We start from the raw sequence: 13,199 nt of genomic DNA on the forward strand, positions 1-13,199 counted from the left end.
CACTATCTCCTCTTGTTCTCTCTCCCCTTGAACTTACGTAACTTCTCTCTCTTATAGAGTTGTTCCCTTAAGTTTAGCATCCCATGATGGGAGTTATTCCATTATGGATACTATTTTTTTGCTGGATGGATGTCATCTATACTTGTAAATACCCCCATGTTCCTTTCATTTCTACTTTATGGGTACCAGCCACGACATGTTAGATGCTTGGGAGTTGGGGTGATACGTGATTGACTTACTGCAACCAACACAAGTTACCATCATTTACTATAACCAGCACAGGTTACCTTCTTTTACCGTAACTAGCATAAATTACCATCTTTTAACGTAACCAACACATGTTACCCTTTTTTACCATAACCAACACAGATTACCCTCTTTTACCGTAAGCAACACGGATGGTTAAAGAAGTTTACCATAACCTGCATATTTATCTTATCATGTGTAAATGAGTATAAATTTGATAATTTTGACACACTTGCACATAGATTTAAATTATTTGTTTTTTTATTTTATTTATATTTTTTTGTGCAAACAAGCTTAGTCCACAACCGTCGACGAATGGCCTTTTGGGCAAAATGAGCGGTGCACGCTTGTTCGACGTAAAGTTGGACACTATATATATATAGAACCAATTCATGCGATATGATTCGAGCCAATTCAGGCTAAAATAAGCCAAATATTTTTATTCCCTCTTCAGCCCAATTCAATTTGATCTTATGATATTGATCTGGACCACCAGGGTGAGTGAATCGATTACCAGATGTATCAGATATCTTTGTGGTTCCCAGCAGGTCGGGTCATGAATGCAAACTCGTGGTGGATCCATTCATTTTGAAGTGCAAATGGATCAATAGGGTCGGATTACAGTTGATCCTATTGTTAAAATCGTTTCACTAGGTGGAACGGTTTCTTAAAAAAAACTAAGAATCAAATCAATTGGAATCATTTGTGAATCACAGCTTTTTACCATCAGATGACACATTTCCTTAAACATTAACAATTATTGGCTAAAATTTTTAACTCTCTTAAAAAACATTAAAAAATGAATTGAATCGGCCACTTTTGAATCATCATTGGGCCGATTTAGACATTTTAACTTTTTTTTTTACAAAACATTTTAACAACATTGTCCAAACCAAATTCTACACCATGTTCCAAATCTCATGTGAGGAAAAGTCTCATACTTTAAAAATGTTTCTCTCCTTGGAAAATCTTGATATGCACTATAAAAGTTATTCAAAATATATTTAAATATAAAAAAAAGATTATACTATAAAATTTTAAGATTTTTTTTATTATATTAATATCACAATAAAAGCATTTTTTGAGCAATATTTTGAAAATGTCACAACAAATCATGATATTTTCAAAATATCACCCATATTTTGTTGCACAACAGAAAATGATTATACTGTATAGGAAAAATGACATGTTTTCCAAAATGCACTACAATTTTTGAAATCTGCTATATGTCCAAATTCACAAATGTCTGTCTTTTTTATCATTCGCATGAGCGAACCTCCTAAGGTTAGCGCAATATATAGGAATGTTGTCCCGATCTTGCAAACTCTCACTAAAAAGTACATTCACATGATGATTTTGTAGACCTCACCAAGTTTGCATAACCAAATTTGTGAGCATCTTGTAACTGAAATCTACGTACCTTCTCAAATATCGTACAAAATTTACATATATAGACAACATTCATGAGCTACCATGTGAATCTCCTTTACATAAATGATCCTCAAGGATAAATGTGTGGTGACATTTGCATATTAATGTTTGCAAATGTCCTCGATCTTTGCACTCTGGTCGATTACTGCAAATACGATATTGCCTTCACGTATATATTATGACATTTGCTAGCTACCATGCAAATCTTCTTTAAGTAAATGATTCTCAAGGTAGTTTGCAAACGTGTGGCAACCTTCGCATATAATTTTTGTGAATGTTCCTGACCTTTGTATTTTGTCATTGCGAATTTACTATGTATATACGAAAGTTCTTACTCATTTGTGTAGTTCCTAAACATTCACAAATTTGATTAATGACTTGCCTGTGAATTCCTATAGCCTTTGTGAATGTCAGTACATGCATTAAATGATCGTCAATACAAAAGTGATGGTTCACATTTCAGGGCTATTTTCACATAAATTAAGGTTTTTGTGGTCCTCAACCGGTGGTCCCCAATGTTCTTTTCCTCAGAATTTTTTTTTGATGATTTTCTGGCAATTATTTTCAGCGATTCATCACAGCACTTCTTCGACGACTTTTTTTATAATCATCGACAGTGAGGTTTTCTAGTAAGCACATCTTTAACAGTTGAATCAATTATTTTTTGAAACAACAGCATGAATTAGTAATAACTAAAACATTAGCATGAGTCAACTGTTTTATGAAAAAATTGTATGATGTTTAAGTTATCTTTGCATGTTCAATGACATATTTTATTTTTTTATTTGTTTAAATCATTTGCCAGTGAGTATTTGTTTGACGCTTTATTTCCTTAATGATTGGTATGCCTCTATCCTCTAATTTAGTTGTTTATTTGTTGCGTATCTTATATTATAAACATGAGTAGGCAACACTTGCATCATTTTTTAGTTTTTTTTTTCATTTTCAATAGCCTATTTTGTTTGCTTTTTGTATTACTTTTTCAATAGCATATTTTTTGTCTTTGTTGCTTGTCTATTTACATTTATTCCCTCTATTTTGTTATTGCAAAAATTTTTAAACTTGTTTATTATAAAATAATGAATGAAGAGACTATCTCGAAGGGGCCCATGCCCACAACAAGTGCTACTATTGAAACACAACAAGAAAAGCTAAAGAAGAAAAATCACAAGATAGGTGATACTTTCTATTATGAAGTAAGGAGTAAGCATGACAAATGGGTAGAGAGATATCATTCTCTATGGCCAAAAGCTTGGGTGTTTGATATTTTCCACAAAAATGCAACCTTGGTAAGATAAAACCTAGAAATCTGCACTTAAACAAGCAGAAACTAATGCCTTCAGTGTGGCCCAAGTCTATAGTTGAAGCTGGAAAAAAGGTTGAGGAGTTTGTGACCACATTCATGTCTCACATCCTTGAAGCATCTAAGGAGGGGTTAGTGGAGGGAGACTCATGTGTGCATTCAGTAGTGAAGAAGTTTAAGGCATTGGCTCAGTCTGAGGATGTTGTTATCCTCAATTCTCAGCTAGAGACGCAACCATTTGTAATGGCAGTAGAGAGAAGGAGAGGAAGAGCATGGAGAATAAAGGAGAATGAACCTATACACGAGTGGAGGAGGTACCTCAGCAAGGAGAGGATAATAAGCCTGAGGTTGAAGTGATGGTGGGGAATAGAAAAGTTGAAGATGTTGAGGTGGAGATTGTTGTCGAGGGTCCTCAAGAAGTGGATGAAAGTGAGTCCTTTGGCTGGATCGGATGCTCAACCAAAGGTTGAGGTTGGGTTGGAGAGTGCATAGGAGAATCCTATGGGGGATCATTTACAGAGATTAGAGAAGGATTCTCAAAAGTCTAAGGTAGAGGTCCTAGATAATAAGGTGGTAGATCAACCCTTGGAGGAGCAAGTGCATGCTCCAAGAAAGAGGTTGTAATGACAAACAGTGTTTAATATTGGTGGACAAGTATTTTTTCATTTGTTATTTTGTATATACATGTTTGTAAAAAATGTGCAATCATTGATTAAATTGTCACACACACACACACATATGTGTATGTGTGTGTGTCTTCATTTTCTTCTTTTTGTTTGGCCTTTGAACCTTTTGTTTTCTACTGCGGTTATTTTTTTATGTGCCGCCTTCTCAGTCTTGTTTTGGGCAGCCTTATCTTCTTCTTTCTACTTCCTCATGCATTTATAGAGTTTGTAGTTTATTGCATCGTCCTAAAAAAAAGTTTACTAGCAAATAACTAACTCTAGCTTACATCAAAAAAATATAACAAAATAGAACATATAAATGCATACTTGCATAAAATTCATTTTTGTGTTTTTGCCCATGTATTGCATGTATAGTAGAACAAATATACCACAATCAAACCTATAACAATCATATATCAAGTCAAGAACATGTATGCTTCTTGTAGTTTGTTGCATCATCCTAAAAAAAAGGTTATTAGCAAATAACTAACTATAGCTTATATAAAAAACATATAATAAAATATAATATATAAATACATACTTGCATAAAATTTATTTTTGTATTTCTACCCAAGTATTGCATGTACAGTAAAACAAATATACCACAATCAAACTTATAACAATCATATACCAAGTCAAGAACATGTACACATATAAATTGAGTTAACAAACATATAAAAAGTACTTAACTATTTTCTTGTTGAGGAATACCATCCCCGAGACAAGTCATCCAATCAATATAAGCATTGTAGCCAAATCACTCTGCAAAAAAACTAACCTACAACCGAACATTTGACCTACTTAGTTGCATGAAAAAAATAAAGATATTGTTGAATAAGTAATGGTATTGTACTAGATATTTGATGTTCTTATTTGCATGAGTAGTGAAGCCCATGAAGTTGTACAACCTGAACTCCCTTGCATTCATATTCATTTCTCAAATAACCCAGTGTTGGTTACCCCAGTTCAAAGGAATTAAGATTTGCAATATAAATTGAGTTGAAGACATAAGCACGCAAATTTTTTTATGTGTTATAAACATAAATGTAAGTATGCAAAGTTGTCTAACAAATACCTTGTCATATTCCTCAAAAGGATACGACAATTTGCAGCTTTTCAAGAGGGAACAAACCCCATCTCGCATCGCTCTTGCTTTGACTATTTCTTGTAAACAGTTAGTTCCTATTAATCAATAGCAAAACATGAGGACTATCGCTTTTGTACTCACCGAGAAATAAGGGGTAAGGTCAATGGTCTTTGGCAGTTTTGTTTCATCTGTCATATCCTATTTCTAGTATTGTTAAAGCCTTTCTATGAATATATATAGATGTTATATAAATTCATAATATATAATATATTTATATTAGGTTTATATGAGTCTTCATATAAATGTAACAAACAAACATGCAAAACTAACACTTACGACACTGCTCAACATAGTTTTTATATCGAATCATGCTCGTTCAACTCTTCTTTTTTGTGCCCATCTTCCTGATTCTCACCAACCTATTTTCATGATCAATTTAAAATGAATATAAACACATGCATGCCAGCACCACTGGTTATATACACACATACTTGTTTTATTATATATCTTATCGCAATTGGATACTTGCTTAGGGGTGTGGGTTTGGTTCTCTTTTTGCTGCCATATTTTTCTTTATATGTATACATCGTGAACTACCTAAGATATACATAGAAGATATAAGACATTGAATTAGTTCATTAAAAAACTCTAAATGAATACATTGAAGTAATTCATTCTACAACTCTTAACAAATAATATTTTGCAATAAGAGGTACTCAAACATACTATTATTTGTGTTTTCGTCTGTTGTTGCCAACCTCAATACATACACTGCACTTGTATGACACAACATCCTTGTGTTCTATTTTCAGTCTCTTTACCTTAGGTTGGCCTGGTTTACGAGTCACTTTTGGTGGATAGATAGGAATAAAAGTTGATGGACCATTGTGTGAAATATTGTCTGTCATCATAATATAATAAAAATATATTATATGCAGTTTGATACGATTCAACTCTGTAGAACTTGTCACAGTAATCCTCTGGTAGTTTGTCTGCATATAAAATGCATGTGATCACATGTTTGCGTGGAATCCCACTAATATGTCACTCTTTATAAGAGCAGAATTGCTTTTCAAAATTAACATTGTAAATGTGAGATTGGTCATGGACTTCATATCGATATCAATGGCAATACACTACCTACACACGTAGTTGTTGTGCATTTCTCTTAAGTGCATCTACCTTTTCTTTTACCTTAGGCACCACAACTGTAAAACCTCTAAATCTTAAATATTATAAATAAATAAATAAATTAACTTTATCCTCAAGTTAGAAATGTGTTTCTATATTTTAAATTTTATTTATTGGTATTTTACATGCTCAATTACTAATTTATGGCCAATAGGGATAAAATTAGTATTTTCTAGAACTATTTCATATAAATTACTATATAAAATATGTGATTTATCATTAAAACTACTTATTTTAGTGAGTTATGACTCTTCTAGGTGTTTGCTAAGTGTTTTGAACCTAACTAGATATATTTTGATGGTTTTTGGAAAAAAATCTATAAATGGGTATTTTGGTCATAAATAATTTATCAAGAATATTTTAATTAAATAAAATATTATTTTAAAAAGTACCAAGACCATGAACTATATAGCAATAGTATAGCTATTTTGAGTTCACATGATGAAAGAAATAATTTTGGAAAAGATTAGGTTGGACCCAATTGGATCGACCCGAACTTAAAGTTTTATGGGTTTTAAATAGTTAAATAAAATTATATTTAATTATATATTGAACTTTAGACAATATTAGGATAAATATAACGCTAGATATTTTTAGTATTTATTTATGTTTTGGGTTTTTATCTTATTAGAATGTATGTTAGAGTTTAGTTTCTTTTTTTAATCCAAACTAGATCCAAATAAGGACCCAGTTTGAATTGGGGCCTAAGGAGAGTTGGGTGGGACCCACTAGGGCACCCCAACCCCCAGCCGTATCTCCTTTCTTTCCCATAGGAATCGACATCCCCTCTTATTCCCCTTCTTTCACTTTGGGTGTTGGAAAAAAAACCTAATTCCTTCTTTGCTTCTTCTACCTTTTTTATTTTAGCCTCCTTGGGAATTGTGCCTAGCATAGGTGCCTAGGGATTCATGCTTGGAGCATCTCCCCTTTCCATTGGTGAGTAAATATCTCTCCCCTATCTAGGTTTTCTTCTTCTTTTCGTTCATTTTTAAGAGAGATTAATCCCTTTCTTCTCTATGTTTTGCTTTGGGTTCTTGCATAAACCCTAGTTGACCCCGTCTTTCTATGCCACAACGTGAAGGTGAGTTTATCTCCTTCATTTTCTTTTTTTCCCTCCTTTTCTCCATTCTTTTTGGAGTTTCTCTTAGCCAATTTTCCCTAAATGGGAAATGTTTTGGGATTTGTATCATTTCAGCTTTGGGGAATGGTGTCCCAATAGATCTGAGCCATTTCTCAAACCCTTGGCATATAGACCTCACTTTTCCTATCATTTTTTTATAACAAGGGATCTCATTTTGCATGCTATGTCCATCCTTGGGGTGCATGTTTCTATAGTTGGGGATGCTTGGGACTGTGTGCTCACTATTGTCGGTGTCTAGCTACAGTTATCCATTCTACACTTATCGATTTTGGTGTTGATTGGCTTGATTTTGTAGAAATTTGTATACCCAATTCTCGTTTTTGGTTTATTCGATTGTGGAGCCACTTTTTGACACTTTCTCGTTAATTGTGCTGTGTTGTAGCACTCTTTGACAATGAGAAAATGCCCCAGCTGAACCTGTTGTTGTGCTTCTACTTGGTGTTGCACACACATGTCAAGTGTTCAGTGAATTGCCAAAGTGGCAATTCATTGCGGTCTTTGTGAAATGCCTCAGATTTTTGGGTTTTGCCATATCAAACCTTCAATATTAAGTGTAGGATCCCTAAATTAATCTTGTGGAATGCTTAATTAAGTTGTTTGGTCGCAATATAGTATGTTTTGTGTATCATGTTAGCATAAACATGTAGCGTAAATTTTATGTTAGCGAATTAGGTTTTTGAGATACCTAATTTGTGGATTATACCGTGATTTGATTATTGAATGTAATTAGAATATGATTAGCATGATTAAATTAGTTAATTTAATTTTGTTAAGCTTGTTTTTAAATTTAAAAAGTTAGGTATGCCTTGGAAATTGTACCACATGCTAAGTGTTTGGTAAAATGCCTAAGATGAAATTTCATATTTAAATGTGGTTTCGAACAAGACTTTCAAAAGGTTCTCAAAAGTCAAATATGCATGTTTAAAACTCTATTTTGGAGTAGTTTATATACACTTTGCAATCATGCTTTTTATTATGTCGAGTGGCATCATAAAATTGCATTTGAGCACATGCGAATGTGCGTAGTTAACCATGTTAACACACACATCGCAAGTGTGGTTTTCATATGTGCACATGCATTGTTTGTGTTTGCAAATCAATAAGTGCTTTTAGTTCTAATAACCTGAATTCTTAAAAATATATACTGCAATATGTGAATTGTCATGTAGGTACAAAATAAAATGATACTTAAATGCTAAGTATCACTTGCGGCTAGAAAGGCCACACACATAAAATCCAAGTAATGTCCAAACCAGGTAAATATTCGTGGTAAGTGTTTATGAAAATGCATCACGATAAAGGATATATGGTTGTATGAAACACGATATATGCACACACACCACTTAGTTGTGGATATTAGGATTGTTATAATTGTAGTTTAGAGATCATGATGAGTATGATTTGAATGTATGAAAATAAAAGTATTCTTTTGTTGTGGTTCAAGAGATCATGGTTGACATGATTTTAGATAGTGGAATATAAAATATTTTTTGCATGTACATGTATGTATATGCATGATTGAATTGAATATTGGGTGATTGATATGATTGCATGGCTAAAATTGAATGTTTGTGCGAATGTTCCATGTGATATATGTCATGTATGCAATGAATGTATCATGCATATGAATTTTGAATTGAATGATTCATTCATAGGGGCATGAATGGATCATGACATATACCATGTATCAAAGCATATTTGTTTGAGTCATACATATAGAATGAATTGTTGAATCATGCATGAGGGTATGAGAGGGTTATCCTGTGAGATAATGACATTTGAATATGACCTATAACTTAATAATAAAGATAACCTTGGGACCAATTGAGGCACTGGTGAAGCCGAACTCTCATAGATGGTTGGGTCGGTCATGATCTCTTATCTTCCTTGGAGAGAGATAGGCAATACAAACCTCATGGGGTAATTTGAGAGTTGGATGACTATGTGTGCCTCGTCCCCAGCCCTATAGAGGTATAGGGGAAAGGCCTACCCGGAGGATCTACAGGGTAGGGCCAAACGCTCTTTAGAGTAAGGAAAGACATTCTCTTTTGTTTTTAGCTCGGACGACGTACGCGGGTGTAGGACAGTACGAGGACTCTATGTCCATCTCCCAATGGCTGCATTGTATGATTGATTGCCTAGAATAGACTCAGTTAAGTCATAGGATAAAGAATAAAATGCATATAATAATAAATATTCTTATAGTTATTTTTTGGTGGCTATACCCTCTTTTGTACCAAATGGGTCTGAATAATTAAAAAAAACAATGCATTAGATTTTTAAAATCGCTATAATTATATGCATAAATATATAGATGTAGACATTTAGAGTTGGTAATGTTTATATGTCATTGCATATAAGTTTATGCATGTGAATGAAAACAACATATATTGAGTCATGAGATTGACCAGTTAAGTTAAGTTGTGGATTTGATTGTAGTGCATGTGAGGTGTATGTATGCTTGTTACACACCGGAAAGGTTGAGAGTAAGGGCATGTTCCTATTTGATAAATGCCAACATGTCATATCATGGTCACAAGGGTGGACCTATAACTTACATGAATATATGAATGCATATCATAGATCATGAGTTGGACAAGTTTATACTTTATGTGAATTATATGTGAATGTTTTCAATGACTTAGATCGATATGTCTTATTTATTTGAAAAGCATGTACATGTATTTTACGCTGAAAATGGTCAATATGATTTGACCTATTTACTTTATGCTATTATATTTGAATTGCTTGAATGCTTGTTCCTGAGGCGAATGAATGTTATGGATGTGAATGAATAGATTTATGAATACCATGGTTAAGGATGGATGAATGTCATAAAGGAATGTATGCAATGTGAATGCATGTTCTGGTTGTGGATTCCCTTGAACTTCATTTTGTAAATAATGGGAATCACACTATGGTTGTACCATTACAAACTTTATTTATATTCTTCAAGTTTGGTTTTGGGTTTTCTATGGGCACGTTATTAATGCCCTACTATAATACAAATACTATCCTAGAGGACTGAGTAGAGGACAGGTTGTTGCGCACTTGGAGGCACCACTCTTACCTACTACGATCCCTAGAAGATCATGACATTTTGATTTTGATAAACTTGTAAACAATTAAACTTTGTGATTCTGGATATTTAATTTTGAGAACTTGTAAATATTTTAGAATAAAAATCCTTATGAATGTTGTCTTTTCTTTTATGCAATAATTGCGTGTATGATTGCAAATCTCAATTTTTTATGTAAATCCTCAATTGTCTTAAACCTTAAATAAATATCCTCTTTCACATTTTCAAATGTGACATCCCCTAGAGTAATAATTTCAATCAGGTTGAGTCTAAGGTTGGTTTCGTATTGTATCTGATACTGAGAGACTAATACACTCTTGCGCTTGTGCTCAGGCAAGTCATCAAGTATTTGAAATGGTTGAAACGTGGTTGTAGATGAACTCGTTGACTCATTACTCATGTGAGTCGGGTAAAACTTTATAACAAATGAAAAATTTTAATTCTTCTCAAAATTTTGGGTCTTGAAAAAAGTTTTAAAAAGGTGAATTTTTTAGGGATGTTACAATACCACCTAACATTATCCGATATTCTTTTTTTTCTCAAAAAGTTTTATTAATAAGAGATGAAGCCTCTAAATAAGAGGCACTAATGGATTGTCACATATGAGGAGAATATAATAATTGAAACTCTTTGTAATATTAGACAATAAGCACCCATATCTTTTTGATGAAAAGTTATTGTTAGCCCAATGTTTTAAATCCACGTTAATGACAATATAATGGTATGCAACTTCATCTTTCTCCTAAACTTTCAAAAGAAAATAATTGCATTGTTGTCTCGTGGGTGCTCAAGTTGCGCTCCATCAATTAGCACTAAGTGGTAAACCAAATTTCTTAGCATAGTTTTCAGTCAAATGCTTTATACAATATCCAACATGACATTTAGGTCATGTGAGGGAGATAACATACTTTAGCCCTACATGCCTATATGAGATAATTATCAATACTATTATCTCTTTAAACTCATTGAAGTGTATAGACGCTTCAAAAATCACGCCCATGAATTCTTCGACTCCTTATCTACAACTACAGTTGTTACCAAAAATATCTCACCATAAGGATCAATATTATGGGCCGACAACAATATACCCATATATTTTTCTTTTAGGAATGTGTAATCTATCATAATAACTAAATGATATCCTTTCAAAAATTCATTGATGCATGGACAAAATGATAAGAATAGATACTTAAATCAATCTTTCTTATCAGTTTGAATGCAACTTAACACTCCGGGGTTAGTATAACACCCCTGAATTATAACTCAATTTTTAGAGTATTTTTTTTATGCAAGGCCTCATCTATAGCATTGTTTCATTCAGACTAAGCTCTAGGGAGTCACTTTGTGCGCAAGCACTAGCGTTTAATAGCCCTCTAGAACCCAGTTTGAGATAGAGACATCCAAGGACAAGAACCCTTTATCAAGAAAATAGAAATAGTGCAAAAAATGTGAAATCGTGAATGTTACATACACAATTTCAAACCGCAAGTAATCTAATAAATTTTATAAATTTAAAAATCATCATTCACACTTAATTAAATTAAATTGTTTATAACTGGCAGTTTCGAAACCAATGAATCAATCTTAGAGTCCAGTGCCAAACCCCTATAGCATCCTAAAACAAGGCCCAACCAGTCCAGTTATCAAGTCCGAAGAGAAACTATTCAATCAAGCATCCTCACTTAAAATGTTAAAATTATTTCAGGTGAAAACATCTCAAAGTAGGAAAAAATCCATGCAAACAGTGCACAGACCAAGATATCATCAAACAATTTCAATTATTAATAACTTAACTATGACATGCACTAAACAAAACTAGATATAATTTTGACAATTAAAACATGTACATCTAAATGATATCGTTTACATAACAGTTAATAATTCACATATTTACATCATGTTTATGCATATACAGTTAATCAATACATAAATAGTTAATCAATGCATGAACTTACAAAAACAATTAAAAACAACTCTTTTATGAATGAGTAGCATATTATCTTTATTATTATCTTTCTTACTTAGATGATGCATGCAATGCTTCAAATTATATGCACAACATAAGATTGTTTCTCTATGACAAACATATGTGGGTACTACACAATCTTTACCGGATCAAAAGGCAATGACTCAAGGGTATTTTAAACAATTTATAACTTATTAACCTAGTCTTGCATATCATCTCAAGTTTCGGCATGTGGGGCAGCCTTTATCGAGAGAGTCTCCAATCCTCCAACTTAATATATCAAGATTCATTCAGCTGAAGTATATATATACCACCCTGCAGTTGCAGTGATAGCCTAGTTCCTTCTATGTGTGGCTAGGAAAAGCAACTTTTTGTGCTATAAACAAATTCTATGGTTCCTAGAGTACCACTTACACTCTTTTTGTAAGACTCAAGATAATTTAATGCATATTTTTTTTATTTAGTTAATTCCCTAGCCAATCTTGCCTAATCACAGCTAATCACTCATGGGATTAATAGCCACCAATTCGGGCAATGCATAGCCACCTTATGGGCAAAAACATACATAATTTCAGTCAGTCCTCATTCATCAGTTAATGATGTCCAATTGAATTCACATAAATGCAATTTACACATGCATTTCTTTGCTCAGATAGGCCAACAAACAATTCTTACCCATGCAATAATCCAAGCTTAACATCAACACATAAGTCACCCTATGTATGCATTGTAACATTCATTCAATCATGTATTCAGTGCACATAAGCATCTTATCATGCTTTACATATTTCATGTCATGTTGCATATAAACATATCATAATATTATATTGATTTTCATAATATCATGCAAGCATATTAACATATCATGTCATCCATTTTAGCATTGTAACAAAAAATTACAACATACAAATCTAATTATGTTCACAAGTGATGGCACGATTATACAACTTCATTAGACCCACAAATTGAACACTAATAGGTCGTGTGTCTATCTAGTTCAACTTTAAAACTAAATCATATCCAACTGGTTCACTTTCAGAACCATTCCCAATTCAGGACTGTATGAACAAAATTTCTTAGTCAGTAGAAA

The sequence above is a fragment of the Nuphar pumila genome, chromosome 5, assembly GCF_984573655.1.
Source record: "Nuphar pumila chromosome 5, dmNupPumi1.hap1.1, whole genome shotgun sequence".
NCBI lineage: Eukaryota > Viridiplantae > Streptophyta > Magnoliopsida > Nymphaeales > Nymphaeaceae > Nuphar > Nuphar pumila.